The sequence below is a fragment of the Anomaloglossus baeobatrachus genome, chromosome 7 (assembly GCF_048569485.1).
Source record: "Anomaloglossus baeobatrachus isolate aAnoBae1 chromosome 7, aAnoBae1.hap1, whole genome shotgun sequence".
In the NCBI taxonomy this organism is placed as follows: Eukaryota; Metazoa; Chordata; class Amphibia; order Anura; family Aromobatidae; genus Anomaloglossus; species Anomaloglossus baeobatrachus.
Window position 1 is genome coordinate 121,678,522 of NC_134359.1, and position 23,359 is coordinate 121,701,880.

Below are 23,359 nucleotides of genomic sequence, written 5' to 3' on the forward strand. Positions count from 1 at the left end.
ACTCCAGCCTAAGACAGGAGAATGCACCACTCTAGCAATAAAAAAGAAACAAAAAACAAAGAAACACAGAAGTGGTGCTTTAAATAATACCTCTCCTCCTTAGGCTACATACTCACAGCTATGTGAGAGTTGCCATTCAAAAGAAATGGACCATTTCCTTTACCCAGACGTCATCCTAGGTTTTATTCTAAAAAGCAGATAGACTGACCATTTTATTATTATATTATTATTTATAGACTCCTAGCAATAGATTAATTAAAATCAGATGAAATTCTGAAGTACAAGGTATGTCCATAAACTTTAATAAATGAGTTTGTCCGCAAAATTGATGAGGATCAGGCTTCTTTCAGACATCCGTGTTTAATCAGGTACAAGCCACAGGCATCGGTATGGTCATACGTGTGTCACACGTGTGACATTTGTGTTTGCATACGTGTGACATCAGTATGACAAGTACTGGAAAAAACGGGTCTTTGAAATAAAAAGATTTTTTTTATATTCACCTGTATCCAGCGCCGCTGTCTTCGGCTCTGCTGTCTCCTGCTTCTGACCCACGCTAATTACAGTATATTCATTGAATTCACTGCATTGAGGACCTGGAAGCCAGAGCATCACGGGGATAGCGCCAGCTGGTGACAGGTGAGTATCCAGTAACCAGTGTGTGCGCAGTGACGTCCAGGAGGTCATCAGAGTTCCCAATGAACTCTGAAGACAAACCCGCCCTACAGCGGGTGTCCCCACGGTGACTTCACAGGTTCATCAGAGTTCATTGGGAACTCCGATGACCTCCTGGACGTCACTGTACACACACTGGTTGCTTGCTGAATACTCGCCTGGCACCGGCGATGCAGTCCCCTATGCTTTCCCTGCGATGCTCTTGCTTCCAGGTCCTGAGTGCAGTGAATAATCAATGAATATAATGAGCGGGGGTCAGAAGCAGGAGGCAGCAGAGCAGAAGAAAACAGGGTTGGATACAGGTGAATACAGAAAATCTATTTATTTCACAGACATGTGTTTTCTCTGGTACATGTCACACTGATATCGCACGGATCACATCCGTGTGCGGGCTGTGTGACATCAGTGCTGCCGGAGAAAAAACAGACGTCTCTGTGTGCGTGTGTGCGGGGCCACTAGTGGTCACACGGTCCGTGTGAAAATAGCCGTGTGAGTAACACCAGAGAATAACACGTGTGGCATCCATGCTAAAAATGGATGTCACAGGTACCTGAAACAGGGACGTTTGAAAGGGACCTCAGACATTCTCTGAATCTCTGAGATCGGACATACGAAGCCGTTTTTAAAACTGATCTTTATATGGATCAGTGTGCTGTCTCAGAAAACCGCTGATGTGTAGATGTAAGTGTGAATGTAGCCTTACTCCTGAAACGCTGTGGACTGACTATGTCTCATGCTGACTTTTGTGTTCCCATGATGAAGCTTTGCTCACTGAGAAAGGGCTGCTTCTAACTTGCGAGTTTATCGCAGTAGAGCAATGCGAGAAAATCTCGCATTGGAATCGGACACATGTTAGTGAATGATTCAGCTCGCATTTGCCATTTTTTTTTTTTATTTTTTTTTTCTCAGTCCAAATCAGACTGAGAAGAAAATTGCAGCATGCTGCTTTTTTTTCGAGTTTCTCGAACCATTTTTCTCAATGATTCCCTATGGAAGCGGATTAAAAGTAGGATCACACACGCGCACCAGCGTTCACATTTGCGAGTGTGGCAGGAACTACGCTCATTAACCCCTTCACGACCATGGACGGATATATCCGTCATGGATCGTGTCCCGGTAAGCCCCGCCCCCTGCCGCGGGCAGGCGGCGTGGATCGGCACACATATCAGCTGTTTTCAACAGCTGACATGTGTGCCTACATGTTCCGAGTGGAATCGCATTCCACCCGGAACATTAACCCCTTAGATCTCGCTGCCAAAGTCTGGCAGCGAGATCTATATGCGCGCGGCCATCTTTTTTTCTTACCGCCGCCCCCTCCGGACGTCACGTGAGTGATCACGTGACGTTCGGTGGTTGCCATCGTAGCACAGGGTCATGTGATGACGCCTGGTGCTACGAAGTTTCACTTTCATTCTTCCTCGGCACGGAGCAGAGGAAGAAAGAAAGTGACTATTTCTGCTGTTTACAGCGGTATAGCTGTAATCAGCAGATAGCGATCAGCAATCGGATTGCTGATTGCTATAGCCCCCTAGGGGGACTAGTAAAATAAAATAAAAAAAGTAAAAAAAAAGTTTTAAAAAATTAAAAAAAAAACAAAAAACCTAAAAGTTCAAATCACCCCCCTTTCCCCCCATTGAAAATTAAAGGGTTAAAAAATAAATAAATATACACATATTTGGTATCGCCGCGTTCAGAAATGCCCGATCTATCAAAATATAAAATCAATTAATCTGATTGGTAAACGGCGTAGTGGCAAAAAAATTCCAAACGCCAAAATTACGTTTTTTGGTCGCCGCAAGTTTTACGCAAAATGTAATAACAGGCGATCAAAACGTAGCATCTGCGCAAAAATGCTACCATTAGAAACATCAGCTCGAGACGCAAAAAATAAGCCGTCGCTGAGCCATAGATCCCAAAAAATAAGAACGCTACGTGTTTCGGAAAATGGCGCAAAACGTGCGCCACTTTTATTGGACAAACTTGTGAATTTTTTTTAACCCCTTAGTTACAAGTAAACCTATACATGTTTGGTGTCTACAAACTCGCACCGACCTCAGGTATCATACCCACACATCAGTTTTACCATATAGTGAACACCGTGAATAAAACATCCCAAAAACTATTGTGCCATCACACTTTTTTTGCAATTTTTCCACACTTGGAATTTTTTTGCTGCTTTCCAGTACACCATATGGTAAAACTTATGGTTTCATTTAAAAGTACAACTTGTCCCGCAAAAAACAAGCCCTCATATGGCAAGATTGACGGAAAAATAAAAAAGTTACGGCTCTCGGAAGAAGGGGAGCAAAAAACAAAAACGCAAAAACGGAAAGTGCCCCGGGGCTGAAGGGGTTAAATATTCAACAGATGAATGTGACATCACATTCCCAAAGGTAAATTAACTGACACATGTGTAATCACTTTTATCTAGTTAAGATGTTGCAGGAAACTAGCATCGCAAACGTGACACATACGCGAGCCAAATCATTAATTTATTCACAAATAGCATCGCACTTGCGTTCCACTCGCACCTAACGTGAACTAAAATCAGCCGAGTTTTTTTCAGCCCAGTCGGACCGATTTTACTCGCATAGATGTGTTTCCACCCAAACGGTGATAGTCTTAGCTGTGTGCAGCAGATGCACTGAGACCTCCTCCTAGTAATGGACAGGCAGCAATTATCAGGTAATATCTAATATCACAAAGTAATATATTTTGTGGACTATAAAATGCACCAGGTAATAAGATGCACCCAGGTTTGCACAAAAAAAGAGGGGGGAAATAAAGATTAATATTAACCGATTCACCCCATCCCCCCCACCCTGTTTTCACCTTCATGACCAAACCATTTTTTTCAATTCTAACCATTACCACTTTATGAGGTTATAACTTTAGAATGCTTCAATGGATCCCAGTGATACTAGATTGTTTTTACATGACCTATTGTACTTCATGATAGTGGTAAATTTTGGATGATTTTTTTTGGTTATTTGTGAAAATATCGGAAATTTGGCAAAAATTTCGCAATTTTAAAACTTAATTTTTTTGCCCTTAAGTCAGAGAGTTATATCACACAAAATAGTTAATAAATAACATTTCCCACACGTCTACTTTTTAAAACTTTTTTTTTTTTTTGTTCGTAAGTTATAAAGGTTAAAAGATCATCAGCAATTTCTTATTTTTGGCGCACGCCAGGGCTTGGAAGGGAAGGAGCACCATTCGACTTTCTGAATGCAAAATTGTCTGGAATTGTTAGTGGATGCCATGTCACGTTTGGAGAGCCATCAATGTGACCCCATTTTGAAAACTAGATCACACCAAGGAGTTTAGTTGTGAGGTGAGCACCTTGAACCCCCAGATGCTTCACACAATTTTTAACATTGAGCTGTGAAAATGAAAAAAAGTACAATTTTAAGACAAACGTTGCTTTTGCCCCAAATTTTTTATTTTCACAAGGGTAGCAGAAGAAAATGCACTGTACAATTTAACCCCTTCAGCCCCGGGGCACTTTCAGTTTTTGTTTTTTGCTCCCCTTCTTCCGAGAGCCGTAACTTTTTTATTTTTCCGTCAATCTTGCCATATGAGGGCTTGTTTTTTGCGGGACAAGTTGTACTTTTAAATGAAACCATAAGTTTTACCATATGGTGTACAGGAAAGCAGCAAAAAAATTCCAAGTGTGGAAAAATTGCAAAAAAAGTGTGATGGCACAATAGTTTTTGGGATGTTTTATTCACGGTGATCACTATATGGTAAAACTGATGTGTGGGTATGATGCCTGAGGTTGGTGCGAGTTTGTAGACACCAAACATGTATAGGTTTACTTGTATCTAAGGGGTTAAAAAAAATTCACAAGCTTGTCCAATAAAAGTGGCGTACGTTTTGCGCCATTTTACGAAACACGTAGCGTTCTTATTTTTTGGGATCTATGGCTCAGTGACAGCTTATTTTTTGCGTCTCGAGCTGATGGGTTTTTTTTGATCGCCTGTTATTGCATTTTGCGTAAAACTTGCGGCGACCAAAAAATGTAATTTTGGCGTTTGGAATTTTTTTGCCACTACGCCGTTTACCAATCAGATTAATTGATTTTATATTTTGATAGATCGGGCATTTCTGAACGCGGCGATACCAAATATGTGTATATTTATTATTTTTTTTAACCCTTTAATTTTCAGTGGGGGGAAAGGGGGGTGATTTGAACTTTTAGGTTTTTTGTTTTTTTTTTTAATTTTTTAAAACTTTTTACTTTTTTTATTTTATTTTACTAGTCCCCCTAGGGGGCTATAGCGATCAGCAATCCGATTGCTGATCGCTACCTGCTGATCACAGCTATACCGCTGTAAACAGCAGAAATAGTCACTTTCTTTTTTCCTCTGCTCCGTGCCGAGGAAAAAGGAAAGTGAAACTTAGTAGCAGCAGGCGTCATCACATGACCCTGTGCTACGATGGCAACCACCGAACGTCACATGATCACTCACGTGACGTCCGGAGGGGGCGGCGGTAAGTAAAAAACATGGCCGTGCGCATATAGATCTCGCTGCCAGACTTTGGCAGCGAGATCTAAGGGGTTAATGTTCCGGGTGGAATGCGATTCCACTCGGAACATGTAGGCACACATGTCAGCTGTTGAAAACAGCTGATATGTGTGCCGATCCACGCCGCCTGCCCGCGGCAGGGGGCGGGGCTTACCGGGACACGATCCATGATGGAAAGATCCGTCCATGGTCGTGAAGGGGTTAATGTGCAATTTCTCCTGAGAAAACCAAAGAAAAAGGAGCCAGCAAAAGCAGAGCAGACCACAACCAATAATGAAATGCAAAAAAAATATTAACAATACACATTAAATACCTAAAATCATAGCGGGCATTGTCCACATGAATGTCTTGCCCCCACTGCACACAAAAACATGTAAAACCCAAAGTCTGTACAGAAAACTGTGCATTGCCAGCTGGCATCAAGCCCTGGTATTAGTAATGGGTGGGCATCTAGCACACATCCCTATCACTAATCCAGTGGTTGAAAAACAGAAGACAAAATATTATTTGGACAAACATCCCCTGATTACAACCCTCGTTTACCAAATTATTACAAATTTAAAAAAAAAATCACCACAGATCACCGCTGGGGCTAACACAGCAATGAACTCAGCTGAAATTGGGATGTCACCGCTCATCACTGAGTTCAATGCTCATGGCCATTTTCATACCAAGTATGTGACGTGTGGAGATGTCGCAGGCTCTCGCGATACTTTGCATGAGAACAGCCTTGAGCATTGAACTGAACTAACCTTATGCTATTACTGCTCATCACATCTGCTGCCGCTCACACATTGCTGTGCGAGCCCCTGCGGTGACCTGGGCTGTATCTCAGTCCACTGCAGTGTGGATTAGACAGATGTGGATTAGGGATTTGCCAGGGAAATAAATTGTTGAAAGAGGGTGTCCCTTGTCTTTCTTTTTTTTTTTACTAATTTTCTCTTTTCATGTCTTTCAAGTTCACTTTTGGGTAACGTCGTGGGATGTTGCAATGGATCACGTCAATCCTTTTTTTTTTAATTAGTTTTAAAAAATTTGTCAACGAGGGCTGTAGTTGGGGGGTGTTTGTTCAAATAAAATTTATTTTTCTTTTTTCAACTACTGGGTTAGTAATAGGGGTGTCTGCTAGATGCCCACCCATTATTAATACAAGGGCTTCATGCCAGCTGGCAATTCATAGCTGGCCTGAGCCCCATTTATTACCCAGTTTGCCACTACACCAAAGCAATGGGAGAAGCCAAGGTGAAGTGCCAGAATTGGCGCATCTAATTGATGCGCTAATTCTGGGGCAGCTGCGAACTGCTATTTTTAGGCCCAATAACCCAAAGCCTCCCTAGCCTGAGAATACCAGACCCCAACTGTCCACTTTACCTTGTTTGGTGATCCAATATGGGGGGGACCTTTTTTTTTTTTTTTTTTTAAATTACTTAATTTAAAGCAACGGCAAAGGGTGACCTCTGTTTTTAATTACCAGCCATGGTAAAGCTGTGGTCTGCAGGCTGTAGCGGTCTGCTTCACCTTAGCTGGCTATCAAAATTAAGGGGGACCCCACATTTTTTTATTTTTATTTAAAAGATTGAATTTGGTTCTAAAAACAAGGCTGAACACCCTTTAGTGCCACATTAAAGGCACTAAAGGGTGCAAGGTTACAATATGCAGTGGGGTTGGACATTATACAGTATACAGGTGCATCTCAATAAATTAGAATATCATCAAAAAGTTAATTCATTTCAGTAATTAAATACAAAAAGGGAAACCCATATATTATATAGAGTCATTACAAATAGAGTGATTTATTTCAAGTGTCTATTTCTGTTAATGTTGATGCCTATGGCTTAAGTCATTATCTCAGAAAATTAAAATATTATATAAGACCAACTGAAAAAATGATTTTAATATCAGAAATGTTGGCACCTACTGAAAACTCTGTACAGTAAATGCACTCAATACTTGGTCAGGCTCCTTTTGCATGAATTACTGCATCAATGGGGCATGGCATGGAGGCGATAAGCCTGTGGCACTGCTGAGGTGTTATGGAAGCCCAGGTTGCTTTGATAGCAGCCTTCAGCTCATCTGCATTGCTGGGTCTGGTGTCTCTCATATTCCTCTTGGCAATACCCCATAGAGTCTCTATGGGGTTTAGGTCAGGCGAGTTTGCTGGCCAGTCAAGCACAGTGATAATGTGGTTATTACACCACGTATTGGTACTTTTGGCAATGTGGACAGGTGCCAAGTCCTGCTGGAAAATGAAATTTCCATCTCCCAAAAGCTTGTCAGCAGAGGGAAGCATGAAGTGCTCTAAAATTTCCTGGTAGACGGCTGCGCTGACTTTGGTCTTGATAAAACACAGGGAACTTACACCAGCAGATGACATGGCTCCCCAAACCATCACTGATTGTGGAAACTTCACACTAGACCTCAAGCAGCTTGGATTGTGGCCTCTCCACTCTTCCTCCAGACTCTGGGACCGCGATTTCCAAATGAAATGCAAAATTTACTTTCATCTGAAAATAACACCTTGGACCAATGAGCAACAACAGTCCAGTTCTTTTTCTCCTTGGCCCAGGTAAGACGCTTCTGGAGTTGTCTACTGGTCATGAGTGACTTGACACAAGAAATGCGACAGTTGTAGCCCATGTCCTGGATATGTCTGTGTGTGGTGGTTCTTGAAGCACTGACTCCAGCAGCAGTCCACTCCTTGTGAATCTCCCCCAAATTTTTTTAATGGCCTTTTCTTAACAATCCCATCAAGGCTGCGGTTATCCGAATTGCTTGTGCACCTTTTTCTACCACATTTTTTTCTTTCCACTCAACTCTCCATTAATATACTTGGATACAGCACTCAGTGAACAGCCAGCCTCTTTAGCAATGACCTTTTATCACTAACCTTCCTTGTGGAGTGTGTCAATGACTGCCTTCTAGACATCTGTTAAGTCAGCAGTCTTCCCCATGGTTGTGTAGCCTACTGAACCAGACTAAGGGACCATTTTAAACGCTTAGGAAACCTTTGCAGGTGTTTTGTGTTAATTATTCTAAGTTTGAGATAATGACTTTTGGGTTTTCATTGGCTGTAAGCCATAATCATCAACATTAACAGAAATGTCAGATTGATGTTAACTTGGCTTATACCGGTGGGAAAATGTTATATGTAATTTTTCAGAATGGAATGTTTCCATGTTAGCTGTTAAATAAAGAATTAAAAAAAAACATTAACAGAAATAAACACTTGAAATAGATCACTCTGTGTGTGTAATGACTCTATATAATGTATGTTTCCCTTTTTGTAGAATTACTGAAATAGATTAACTTTTTGATGATATTCTAATTTATTGAGAGGCACCTGTAGATCAGTACAAAGCAGGAGGAGAGAGGGCAGCACCCTGTGATTGGGAAGAATGCTATATCAGTGTTTTGCTCCGTAACAGGAAGCTGCCTCCGGACTATAAGGCCGCTTTCACACTGCGTTCCGATCCCCGTTCAGTGGTCTCATTGGGGCTTCTGCCTGGAACTCCCACAAATGGGTTTCAGACGTATGTGCCGAAAGAGCCATTGACTAAATTGGTGCACACAGAGTCACCATTTGCTCTGTCATGCACAATTTTCAGGGGTATATGCTAACTGGAGGTGGATACCCAGACGTAGTAGACTGCGTGGGGAGGCAGTCGGGATAATATAAAAGGGTTAATCATTGCTCACAGATGACCCTAGATTAGTAATGAGTAGGGGGTCTATGAGCCCCCATTACTAAACCTGAAAGTGAAAAGAAATAAACACAACCACTGAATAAATCATTTATTTGAAGTAAAATACAAAAAACCCCACCCTCTTTCTCCAGTTAATTAAGCCACCAAGCACCAAGATTCCAACGTAATCACATGAAATCCCACAACAATCCCGACTCTACTACATCCTGAAGTCACAACGCACTGGCACATTACAAAACACCACCACCCACTGCGGCTTCAGGGAGACACTGAGTGAGCTGTAGCTGTAAGTGGTGATGTCACTGAGTTTACCTGTGGTCACAGATGGAGGTTTTCATGGTACCCCACCTGTGACCACAGATAAACTTACCTCAGACCTCAGGTGAACTCATTGAACTCAGTGATCTCACCTCAAGTGAACTCATTGAGTTTAATGAGACCTGGATCTCCCGTTTTTGTTTTTTTTTCTTGCCACATGCACAAAAATGGTTTTGACACCGTTTCAGTGCAGTTTTCTGCCAGGAGATGCAAATTTGGTGCAGAAATCTGGTGTAGGCATTTCTGAACCAAATCTGCATCTCCTGGCAGAAAATCGCACCTAAACTGTGTTTTTTTTGCCATGTGATACAGATTTGGTGGTGAAATTTATATACCAAATTCCAGCACTAAATCTGCATCTTCTGGCAAAAAAAAATCATCTATACGCGATGCGGTTTTGATGATATTTAGATGTATTTTTTTGCCAGAAGATGAAGATTTGGTACATGAATTTGGTGTTTAAATTTTAGCTCCAAATCTGCATCTCCTGGCAACCCCCCCCCCCCCCAAAAAAAAAAACGTAGTTTATGTGAAGTTTTCTACCAGGAGATGCAAAACTGTCTGCATCAACGTTGGGTTGATTAAGGACAGGAGCTTTAGAAAAAGCTATCTGAGAACCGAAAAGGCATCAACAGCCTCGGTAAACCAAGAGGAACGTCAGTACCCTTTCTTGGTCATATCAGTAAGGCTAGTTTCACACTTGCGTTGTTTTGACGCAAACGGAATCCGCCACTAATGTAGTACAGTTCATTTATTTACATTGGAAGCGCGTTACTATGGCGCGTGTGTGTCATACAGTACCCGCTTGTGTCCACATGATGTCGCGCTTCCACTGTAAATAAATGATCTGTACCGAATCCGTTAAAATAGCGCAAATGTGAAACGGCCCTAAGAGATTTGATTAAAACTGAGAACTTGTTAATAAACTTACTATAATAATTTGCAATACCTTAGAATCTCTCCCAATTCTTCTATAAAAGACCAGTTTAGGACAGATTTCTCCAGTCGGGTGTAGCTGTGTCTCAATGGGTGTAACCAGTTCTGAGCTGATGGCACTGCTCGATATCTTCTGATTTCAAAATGGAAATAAGAGTGATGTGTCCTTCATCTGCTGCACTAAGTTTCCGTGGCCAACCAGTGTATCTATGAACCTCTACATTGATATTTCCTGATATCCGTAATAGTGAGAAATAAAAGCAGATACTTATCCATCATACCATGCCATCAAGCAGACATACAGTAGGACTAGATCTATATTTATTCTACAGTAGGAGAACAAGCATAAAACATACGGCTAATGTCTATAATAACTATCTTGACTGTAGAGAACAATGGAGTCTTGGAAGGAATGATATGGCTCCAAAGAGATCTGGTCTCAACATCATCCAGTCTATCGAGGATTACATGACGAGACAGAAGGTTTTGCACAAACTTCTATCAACAGATCTGTGGTTAGTTCTCCAAGACGCTTGGAAGAATCTCAATTCGAAGTTTTTCCAAAAACTGTGTCCAAGTATACAGTACCTAGAAGAATTAATCATTTGATAATGCATTGATTGCAAAGGGTGGTCACACCATATATGGATTTGATTTAGCGTTCTCTTTTCATTCATTTTTTAATTTTGTTAAATGATAAAAATAAACCATTTGCAACATGTATTTTTTAAAGCTTTTTTAACTCTACCCCACTTTTCCACAGCAGTGTTGTAGATTGGTAGGTGTACTAAAATTAATATTATCTTGTTGTGGAGGATGAGAGAAGTAAGACAATGAGAGAAAAACTTATGATAAATTTTCATATTGCTTTCAATCAAATGTGGCAATTTATAAGCTGTGCAATTTGTTACATAAAGTTTTTAGAACAAATAGGCTGATTGCTTGGACATTTTGTAGAAGTTTGAAAAGCAGGATAAAAACAAGAAGACAATAAAATGACTATTCAGACACCGGATGCCTGACAACAAATCCCACACAAGAGAATAAAGCACCAAATTGTTATATATGTACCTAACTTAAACAGGGGTAAAGGGGAAAATACAGTCTATAACACAGCATTTGCACCCACACCCTACTGGTTCCTGTACAGACTAGACGATCCCTAATCCATACAACTAGAAACCACAGATCTGGCTCCTTGAAAGGCCATTGAGCTGTTGCTTGTTCCTCAATAGGAACCAGAGGGGACGCCACTATGTACAACTAAACAAGAGAAAGAAAGTGTGCAGAGGTAGACAGGGACCCAAAAGGTGAGGAAACTGAAGGCACGTGCACAATGGGGCAAAAAGAAGAATAACAAATTAAAGAAAAGACAAACCTCCCTCCAACCAAACAGAGAAACTAATGAAAGGTGTTGGGAAGGTAAATGAGCAAACACATAAGTAAAACAACTGGTCTGTGCCTAGCAGGCTGAATCCCTTAGCCTAGTTTCACACATCCGGCTTTTCGCCGTTTGCCGGATTCGGCGAACGCCAGTACAGTGTATACAGTACAATGGCAGCGCGACAAACGCCGGCCACATGCTGTCATGTGACCCGGAAGTTGCAGCGCTGCCATTGTACTGTATACACTATACTGGCATGCACCGAATCCGGCAAACGGCGAAAAGCCGGATGTGTGAAACTGGCCTTAGGGCGGCTTTGCACACTACGACATCGCAGGTGCGATGTCGATGGGGTCAAATCGAAAGTGACGCACATCCGGCGTCACTTGCGATGTCGTAGTGTGTAAATCCTAGATGATACGATGAACGAGCGCAAAAGCGTCGTTATCGTATCATCGCTGCAGCCTCCGACATTTCCATAATGCCGGTGCAGCGACAGGTGCGATGTTGTTCCTCGCTCCTGCGGCAGCACACATCGCTGTGTATGAAGCCGCAGGAGCAAGGAACTTCACCTTACTTGCCGCCGGCTGCAATGAGAAGGACGGAGGTGGGCGAGATGTTTACATCCTGCTCATCTCCGCCCCTCCACTTAAATTGGCCGCCTGCCGTGTGACGTCGCTGTGACGCCGCACGACCCGCCCCCTTAGGAAGGAGGCGGGTCGCCGGCCAGAGGGACGTCGCACGGCAGGTATGTGCGTGTGAAACTGCCGTAGCGATAATAATCGCTACAGCAGCTTTCACTAGATATTGCACGTGCGACGGGGGCGGGACTATCGCTGCAGCATCGGTAACACATTGTTACCGATGTCGCAGCGTGCAAAGCCCGCCTTAGTTGCAGGGCTTGAACTCCTTAGCTGAAATCCAACTAGAAATTTAGCTGGCTACGAAGACTAGTGCAAGGTGAGTATAAATAGCCCCACTCGAGCTGTGGTAGGATAGTCACAAAACAGGAAATTAACACCTTACTAGCAGCAAAGCAAGGTAAGAAAAGCAAAGATAAGAGAACCATTAGCAGTTGGACAGATTCTGACTGGGTTGTGTCTCAGCAAGGAAGGAAACTAAGCACGCAGCAAGAGATCACCTGATTGAGTCCCAAAACTGAGGCATCACAAAAATATACAAAATAAAAAGGACATTGAAGGTTTAAAGAAAAATCTGTATGGTGTTTATTAAAAGAATAAAATCAACAAATAGTATCACTGAAATGTAACTGTTTACAAAGTCTAAAGACTTTGGCTTCTTAGTAAGCCAATAATGCTGTCTAATCCATTTTTTAATGCGGATATAAGGTTTAACCTGGGTCTGGAAACAATATTGACGTCATTTGGATTGTACAAAAGCACATGAAATTGTTTTACACAACCAGAGACATTGGTTGTGCCAGTATTATATTCTGTGTTCTCAATTTCTTGCTACCATAAATTATAACACATAGTATATTCCTTCCTTAGTTCAGTAAAACTTAATAATTCCTCCCTGTAGATAAAAGCCATTAGATATTCACCTTAAAGGGGTTGTCTGGTCTAAATGTCTGCAGTCACTCTATGTGTCGCTCTGTGTGACTGCAGACTTATGAATCCTCCCAGCGCACGCACTGTGTGCTGCGAGGTGCCGCCTATTTCTGAGCTGAGAATGGTGGTCACATAGCCAATAGTATGCAATATGCATATTCCAGGCCAGAAACCAACCAGTGGGTATGTCCTTGCTCAATAAAAGTGTATGGAGCAAGGTTGCGGTCCATCTAGTGGGTGCAGCCGTCTAGTGGGCCCGGCCTCACTTAATACATTTGTATTAAATTAATCCACACCCACTAGTTGGGTTCTGGCCCGGAGAATGTATATCGCATGCTTGCGGCTACATGACTGCAGTTCTTGGCTCAGAAACCGGCAAATCCTTGCAGCGCACAGTGAGGATTCATGACTCTGCAGTCACATAGCGCAACTGCAGACTTGTCATTGTAGACCGGACAAACCCTTTAAATTTTGCAGTGGCAACAACAACAAATATTAGGCATAAATATTCACATGCCCTGCTGGGCCCTTTCTCTCTGGTAACTTAGCTATGATGAAAACTGTCTAGAATAAAGGTCACAGAGTAGTAGAGGGGAATCAATTATAATTTCTTATTTATTATGCTTATATGCATAATACATTTTTTTTTAATGCATACACAGCAGTGTAAATTTGGTAAGAAATCATATGACCATAATGGCAGAATTTTTTTCCTAAGGAATTCCCTAATACCTCATGCAACACTGATAAATGGTATGTATGGAATTCATCACCGGTCCATCAATGCTCTGCCGCATGCACACCCGCCCACAATGCTCTGCTGCATGCACACATGCCCATATGCAATGCTTTGCATGCACGCCCGCAATGCTCTGCCGCCCGCAATGCTCTGCTGCATTTCCCTTGGCTTGCTTGCTTGAGGGCATATCACATAGTCCTTGAGAAAATGCACAGCATGACTGTCGCGGGCGGCGGGGTGGTGCGCTCACCACGCTCGGGTCCGGCGCTGCTGCTGCTGCTGCTCGGTGGCTCGAGCGGTGGGCCGGATCCGGGGACTCGAGCGGCACTCCTCGCCCGTGAGTGAAAGGGGGTAGTTCGGTTTGGGGATTTGGTCCGTGACACCACCCACAGGTTGTGGTGAGGTTGGGCACCACCGCTGCTATTGACGGGGATCCCGGGAGCGATGGCAGGGAGCAGCTGGTATGTTTCTCTCCCCACCGTGGGTAGGGGGTTGGTGCTCCCGGGGCCCAGTGAGGTGATGGGGAGGCAGGGTTGGCAAGGTGCAGGGTCGCTTGGACTGCGCAGCGCGGTACCGGATGGCACGGTATAACTCACTCAGCCACAAATGGATGCAAAGTCTCTGGTAAACCAAACGGCTGGATGGACGGGTCCCGCAGCCGGCTGCTGTGGTTTCTCCCGGACGGTTGGTGGTGGCTGCCTTTCCCTGCACCTTTGTGTATGTTCGGTCCCGATGGCTTCCCACCGGTAACCCGCTCCCCAGCGTGTATATGTTCCGTAGGAGCCCTTTTGCCCGCAGGCTCTGGCCGTTGGAACTCTAGCTGTGGCGGTAGCTGTATTTCCTTTTGCTGGTTGGACGGTTGCCTTCAATCGGGTCTTGGCTGTTAGGAAACCCCTGGGGTTCCGGTCACTGACGGATTTGACCTATTTAACGGCGACTCCAAGCCTGGTCTGGGTCCGCAGGCCCTGCCGGTTTGTGCTGGCTTCACTTCGCTCCCCGGTTTGGTATCGGCGGGCCACCGTCCGTCCCCGGTCCTACAGATCCGCGTTGATCTGCCTCTCCTGCAGACGGCCACCACCGTCTGCCAACATTGCTCTCGGTGCCTGGGCGACGTACCCGGACACAGTCAGTTTGCTCCTCTACTACCACTTCACTCCTTACTCCTTCACTTCCCTAAACGGAACTCAACTGAACTCAACTCTCTTCTCAACTGACTTCCTTCTCCCGCCTCCAGGACTGTGAACTCCTCAGTGGGTGGGCCCAACCGCCTGGCTCCACCCCACCTGGTGTGGACATCAGCCACTGGAGGGAGGCAAAAAGGATTTTGTGTCTGACTGATGTGCCTATCTCAGGGTGGGGGTGTCATGTTGTAGTACCTGTGATGACCTGGCTAGTCCAGGGCGCCACATTCCCCCTTGGTTAAATGCAGACCGTCCGCGGGCTGCCCGTCCATCACCGGTTTTATTTTTCAACTGAAAAAGGTAGAAAACATGTGAAAACATTCAACAAAAGCATATTTATAAATCTTCCCTTAACGGTACTTTAACGTTACAAACACATTTTTATTAATAACTGTCGGCTTCCGCTCTCCCACCCAAACAACCTGGCCCTGATGCTGCCCCTAAGAAAATGGGCAGCACCCCTTGACCCCAGTCCAGATCCAGGCTGCCCGAGCGGAAACAGGTACGGTGTCTTACACCCGACTGTCACTTCAGGGGACCCCACGTCCATGGGGGACCCCTGACCCCCAGAGGATCGCCACTGGTTGCGGTAGTGGCGGGCCTGGGCCATCTCTTTCCTCCAGGCCCATCCTCCAAATCAGCCTCTCCAGAGGCGGCAACGGAAAAATGCCCAAAATATTTACATTTCCACTAGTTTGTGGGTGCCCTGCAAGTTCTCAGGCATGTCCATAAGCAGTTTCTTATGCACGGTGGGGGTAATCAACGGTTAATCAGGGGACAACAACTCCAGTCCCAACGGGGACGGTTCTCTTCGGACGGATAATCAGATGATTTACTCAGTTGATTCACAGTCATTCACTTAACAGGTTAACGGTACTGGTGGTCCCAACGGGGACAACGGTGCAACGGAGGGACTGCTGCCTACTTAACAGTCCATTCTCAACCGTGGGGCTCCAGTGCCACCTTCACATGGTGCACTGCTCTGGACCCCGATGGTAGCTCGCTGCAGGTGATCTTTCTCCAGATACATGCGGGCATGCACATCCGCTTTACACCTTTTTCAGGCAGCGACCTCCCGGCCCAGCTGCAGCTCCCAGTATGGAGCGTCTGCCCGCTCCGTCTCGCTCTGTGCGGGGGTCGGGCCCAGCCGGAGCTCCCCCGTGCCGGCTACGACCGGCACCTGCTGCACTGGGGAACCCCGCTGTGTCGTGGCCTGCTCGGCTGCCTTGTAGCGGCAACCCCGCGACACCTCAGCCGAGGCCTGGATTCTGGGGGCGGCCAGCTTTACCTGCTGGGCTGGCTTCCGGTTGACGGCCACCTCCATCTTGGCCGGGCGGACTGCCGGGGCCGTTGTCATCTGGAGCGCGGCTTCCTCTGGGATTGCTGGTGCGTCCAAGTCGGGATGGGGTACTTTCTGGACGCAGGCGCGACGTGGGGCTGGTACGGGTGTCGGAGCGATGACTGGCTGACTGTTCGCGTCTTCTGCAGGCGGGTCTTTGCAGACTGGTAGAATGGACTCCGCTGCCGGTGTTGGTGGCAGCGGACCGAGCAGGGGAGCAGCGGCAACTGGTACGGGCGGCGGGGGAGGCGATATAGAGGGCAGGGGCAGACCGGGTCCCTCAGCCGCAGCAGCCAGTCCCTGGGGGACATAGGGGCGTGGGTCGCTTACCTGCTCCTCCACGGTTGCTTCCACTTCGTGTGCTCGCACAGCTGTAGCCGGTTCCTCCACTTCGACTATCCACCACTCCATCAGGGAATCAGCCTGGGCCTGGATCTTCCAACACATCCTTCCACGTTGGCGTCCAGGAACGTGTTTCGGCAGAGTCCTGGCGTCCCTGCACTCCGCAGCACTAGTTACATGCCGCCATTCTTCACCTGTCCCCCCTTGGTCTTTTCTCAGCACCTCCTCTTCAGAGGCGGGGCTTCGGCTTTCGCGCCTCCACTGCTCGAGAAGACGCTCGAGCGGGAAAATCTTCGCGCCCAAGATGGCGGCTTCTGAAATTTTTTGGCCGGACACCACCGGCGGGACACAAGGCGCACTTCTACCAGATGGCAGAATGGTAAGATCCTGTTCGTGATGCCAAGTTGTCGCGGGCGGCAGGGTGCTGCGCTCACCACGCTCGGGTCCGGCGCTGCTGCTGCTGCTCGGTGGCTCGAGCGGTGGGCCGGATCCGGGGACTCGAGCGGCGCTCCTCGCCCGTGAGTGAAAGGGGGTGTTACGCTCACCAAGGAGCGGCGAACGTCCGGAGGTGGACCCACTGGACCATGCACCGGACTCCCCTGAGAAGACGGCCAGCAGCGAACCCCTATACAGGGACTGTGCGGCGCCTCCCCAGAAGGCCTAAATGCACGGCAGCCAGGGACCGGAGGTAGGAGTCTCTGTACGGCCAGGCGTGGCTCGGGTACGATGTCTGCGGCAGGCGGAACACGGAAGTGGCACCGGAGATGTTTCACAGCAGGTGACGTCCACAGCCGGTACGGTACGGATAGTGTCCACGGCAGGTATGGCACGGTGACGTCCACGGTAGGAATGGGTGGTGACGTCCACAGCCGGAACGGTACAGATAGTGTCCACGGCAGGTATGGCACGGTGACGTCCACGGTAGGAGTAGGTGGTGACATCCACAGCCGGTATGGTCTAGATGGCACTATGGTGAGACACAGGATTAGAATCAGGTAACAAATGTACGGATCATAAACAATAGCAGAAACAGATTAGGACACTGGCAATGCACTAATAGAGGCGTTGCTCGGGCGCCTGCTGCCGGGGGAAGTGAACTTAAATACCTATTAGGCAGCAGGTGACCTCTGAGATCACTTCCAGGATTTGGGGCATGCCACTTTAAGAAAGGGGGCGTGGCCTCGCACGCAGCCTAGAATCACCTACAGCAATTCTGTGTGAGGAGGAAACTGCAGCAGGCCTAGGAGTGGGAGCAGCGTCTGCAGAGCCATGGGGCCGGTAAGTGGAAGGCCTTCTCTGCCTGGGAGTGGGGGCAGGAATGCATGTGGGAGCCATGCTGGGACCGGGCAGATGTGAGGGAGAGCTCCCCCCCCGGGGTCTGGTGGAACCAGGCGTTACAGTACCCCCCCCCTGAAGCCCCCTCCTCCTCAGGAAGCTCCGGAGGAGACGAGGAGCATCCACGTCCTCCGCAGGTACCCACGTCCTCTCCTCAGGACCGAACCCCTTCCAGTCCACCAGATAATAGGTTTTACCTCGGACCTCCTTAGCCGCAAGGATGGCTTTTACCTCATAGACGTCATCATCACCAACAGGAGGAGGCGAGACCCCAGGATCACCATGGAAACAACTCAGGACCACCGGCTTGAGGAGGGACACATGGAAGGAGTTCGGGATGCGAAGAGTCGACGGCAGCTTCAACTTGTAGGACACCTCATTGATCCGTCGGAGCACTTCAAAGGGACCAAGGAAGCGGGGACCCAGCTTGTAAGACGGCTGTTTCAGGTGGACATACTTGGACGAGAGCCAGACTTTATCTCCGGGTCGGAAGAAAGGAACATCCAGACGTTTCTTGTCAGCGTGTTTCTTCATGCGGACAGAGGACCGTTCCAGAGCCGACTTGGTCTCAGCCCAGACGGCGGAGAAGGACCTCACGAGGTCATCAGCTGCAGGGTTGCCTGAGGAACTTGTCACAGGACACGGCACTTTGGGTCGCTGTCCATACACCACCTGGAACGGAGATTTAGCAGAGGACTCACTGTCATGGTTGTTATAGGAGAACTCGGCCCACGGAAGCAGTTTGACCCAGTCGCTGTGGTGTTCGTCCACGAAGTGGCGGAGATAGTTAGTCAGGATTTGGTTAATGCGCTCCACTTGCCCATTGGACTGAGGGTGGTAGGCAGAAGAAAAGTCCAATTCCACATCCATCATCTTGCAGACTGCTCTCCAGAACCGAGCGGTGAACTGGACCCCTCTGTCGGACACGATATGGAGAGGCAAGCCATGAAGCCGGAAGATGTGTTGGATGAAGAAGTCAGCAAGAACCGGAGCGGACGGTAGCCCGGAGAGTGGTGTGAAGTGGGCCATCTTGGAGAACCGGTCCACTACCACCCAGATGACTGTGCAGCCAGACGATTTTGGCAGGTCCGTGATGAAATCCATGCCGATATGTTGCCATGGAGCGGATGGTACAGGTAAAGGAAGCAAAGGGCCCGCCGGAAGGGTCTTCGGGACCTTGTTCCGGGCACAGGAGGGACAGGATGAACAAAAGTCCTGGACGTCTTGACGTAACCCTGGCCACCAGTAATATCGGGATATCAACTGCAGAGATTTCTTTTGACCCACGTGACCTGCTATTCTGGAAGAGTGTCCCCACCGGAGTACACGTTCCCTATTGACCTCAGCAACAAACGTCTTACCGGGAGGAAGGTGATGCATGCCGACTGGAGCCGCCATTAGTTTGGAAGGTTCTATGATGTGCCGAGGTTCATCCTCCTGGTCCTCTGACAGGAATGATCGAGACAGCGCATCGGCTTTCAGGTTCTTCTCGGCTGGACGGAAATGCAGAACGAAATCAAAGCGGGCAAAGAATAATGACCATCGGGCCTGTCGGGGGTTTAGCCTGCGGGCTGTCTGAAGATATGCCAGATTCTTGTGGTCAGTATAGATGGTAACTGGATGCAATGACCCTTCCAGCAGGTATCGCCATTCCTCCAGAGCCAGCTTGACTGCCAGCAACTCACGGTCTCCGATTGAGTAGTTTCGTTCTGCTGGGGAGAAAGCCTTAGAAAAGAAGCCGCAGGTTACGGTCTTACCCTCTGACGTTTTCTGTGTAAGGACCGCACCGGCTCCGGATGAGGAGGCATCTACCTCAAGGATAAACGGCTGGTTGATGTCGGGTCTGTGTAAGGCTGGAGCAGAAGCAAAGGCACATTTAAGGGACAGGAACGATTCTTCAGCTTCCGGTGTCCATTTCTTCGGGTTCTCCCCTTTGCGAGTGAGAGAGGATATGGGGCGCACCAGAGATGAGAAATGTGGAATGAATTGCCGGTAATAGTTGGCGAATCCCAGGAATCGCTGGATAGCCTTCAACCCTTCCGGACGGGGCCATTTCAGTACGGCTGAAACCTTGTCAGGATCCATCTTCAGGCCGGTATCCGAGACTATGTGGCCAAGGAAGGGTAACGAGGTCTGCTCAAACAGGCATTTCTCGAGTTTGGCGTAAAGGCGATTCTCTCTCAATCTCCGCAGGACCAGACGGACATGTCTTCGATGGGTATGCAAGTCCGGAGAGAAGATAAGGATGTCATCTAAATACACAACTACGCAGGTGTAGAGAAGATCACGGAAGACGTCGTTCACAAACTCCTGGAAGACCGCCGGTGCGTTACTGAGCCCGAAGGGCATCACTCGGTATTCATAGTGCCCATCACGAGTGTTGAACGCGGTCTTCCATTCGTCTCCCGACCGAATGCGAACCAGATTGTATGCACCCCGGAGATCTAGTTTGGAAAAGATCTTGGCACCTCGGAAACGGTCAAACAGTTCTGGTATAAGGGGTAGCGGATACTTGTTTTTCACCGTGATCTTATTCAATCCGCGGTAGTCAATGCAGGGCCGTAGACCCCCATCCTTTTTTCCCACAAAGAAGAATCCCGCTCCGGCGGGAGAGGAGGATTTTCGGATGAAGCCTCGTGCTAAATTCTCCTTTATGTAGTCAGACATGGCTTGGGTCTCTTCTCGCGACAGTGGGTAGATGCGCCCACGAGGAGGGGTTGTACCTGGGAGCAGGTCGATGGGACAATCGTAGGGTCTGTGTGGCGGCAACGTCTCAGCTTCCTTTTTGTCAAAGACATCGGAAAAGGACCAGTAGGCGGGAGGTAACCCGGGAAGGTTGACCGGTTTGACTGGTGGGTGCGGAGGATGCACTGGTGTCAGGCAGTGATTGTGGCAAGAAGCACCCCATTGCAGGATGTCTCCGGAATCCCAGTCGAGCACAGGCTTGTGTGACCGAAGCCAGGGTATTCCCAGAAGAAGAGCATGAGCCATGCCAGGGAGCACATGGAAGGCGATTGTCTCAGAGTGTAGCAACCCCACTTGCATTGTACAGTTCTCTGTGATGAACCGGATGGGTTCGGAAAGCGGCTTTCCATCCATGGAAGACAGACTGATGGGGGTAGCAAGACATCGGACGGGAATCTGGTGTAGATCCACCACGGACTGCTGAATAAAGTTCCCGGCGGAGCCAGAATCCAGGAACGCATGTACTGACAACCGGATGGAGCCACAGGACAGGGATACGGGCACCTGGAGAAAAGGAGAGGACTTGGCGTGACCTAGGGTGGCCTCTCCGATGGACCCTAGGCTCTGTAGTTTCCCGGCTTTACTGGACAGTCTTGAATCAGATGTTTGGCACTTCCGCAGTAAAAGCACTCTCCTGCCATTCTCCGATTCCTCTGTCGCAGTCTGGACTCAGTGACGCGGTCGACCTCCATGGGCTCGTGCGGAGCAGTAGGCCTGGTGGAGGAAGGTAACATCGGCCTTTGGAAGGTGGGCGCAAGGCGCGGGGTTCTTCTTGCCCGGGTGACCTCTCTGGCACGCTCTTGGAAGCGGAGATCAATACGGGTAGCCAGAGAGATCAGCTCTTCCAGGGTGGTAGGTACATCCCGGCCGGCCAGTTCATCCTTGATTTTTCCGGATAACCCTTCCCAAAAGGCAGCTACCAAGGCGTCATTGTTCCACTTGAGCTCGGAGGACAGAGTGCGGAACTCGATTGCATACTGTCCCACGGTGAGATTCCCCTGGTGGATTCTCATGAGTGAAGAGGCAGTAGATGAGAGACGGCCTGGTTCATCGAACACCTTACGGAAGGTGGTCAGAAAGACGGACAGGACTTGGACGGTCGGGTCATTCTTTTCCCAGAGCGGATTCATCCAAGCCAGAGCCTGACCAGTCAGATGAGACATGATAAATGCGATTTTCGAGCGATCGGTCGCTTGCTGCAGCGGCGACAGCTCAAAGTGCAGGGAGCACTGGTTTAAGAAACCGCGACACAAACGGGGATCCCCTCCATACATGGGTGGGGAGGCCAGGCGAGAAGGAGACATGTATGTCGATAATCCTGCAGAGTCGGGAGTTGTAGAGGAGGCCGGATTCTGCAGGGCATTTAGACGGGAATCCACGGCCGCCATGTCTTCAGCCATGCGTCTCTGGGCCTCATGCTGGCGGGACAGTTCCTGCAGTAGTTCACTCAACTGGGAGCTGTCGGAGGATACGGAGGTTTGCATGGATGCCAGACGGGATTCCACAGACTTTATGTAAGCCACGAACCTTGCTTGGGTCTCACGTTGGCGGGAGAGCTCCTGTTGCAGGTCATTCAGCGGGTTAACCGTGATCCCGGCGGAGTCCATGGCCCGAGCAAACTGTTACGCTCACCGAGGAGCGGCGAACGTCCGGAGGTGGACCCACTGGACCGTGCACCGGACTCCCCTGAGAAGACGGCCAGCAGCGAACCCCTATACAGGGACTGTGCGGCGCCTCCCCAGAAGGCCTAAATGCACGGCAGCCAGGGACCGGAGGTAGGAGTCTCTGTACGGCCAGGCGTGGCTCGGGTACGATGTCTGCGGCAGGCGGAACACGGAAGTGGCACCGGAGATGTTTCACAGCAGGTGACGTCCACAGCCGGTACGGTACGGATAGTGTCCACGGCAGGTATGGCACGGTGACGTCCACGGTAGGAATGGGTGGTGACGTCCACAGCCGGAACGGTACAGATAGTGTCCACGGCAGGTATGGCACGGTGACGTCCACGGTAGGAGTAGGTGGTGACGTCCACAGCCGGTATGGTCTAGATGGCACTATGGTGAGACACAGGATTAGAATCAGGTAACAAATGTACGGATCATAAACAATAGCAGAAACAGATTAGGACACTAGCAATGCACTAATAGAGGCGTTACTCGGGCGCCTGCTGCCGGGGGAAGTGAACTTAAATACCTATTAGGCAGCAGGTGACCTCTGAGATCACTTCCAGGATTTGGGGCATGCCACTTTAAGAAAGGGGGCGTGGCCTCGCACGCAGCCTAGAATCACCTACAGCAATTCTGTGTGAGGAGGAAACTGCAGCAGGCCTAGGAGTGGGAGCACCGTCTGCAGAGCCATGGGGCCGGTAAGTGGAAGGCCTTCTCTGCCTGGGAGTGGGGGCAGGAATGCATGTGGGAGCCATGCTGGGACCGGGCAGATGTGAGGGAGAGCTCCCCCCCCGGGGTCTGGTGGGACCAGGCGTTACAGGGGGTAGTTCGGTTTGGGGATTTAGTCCGTGACGCCACCCACGGGTTGTGGTGAGGTTGGGCACCACCGCT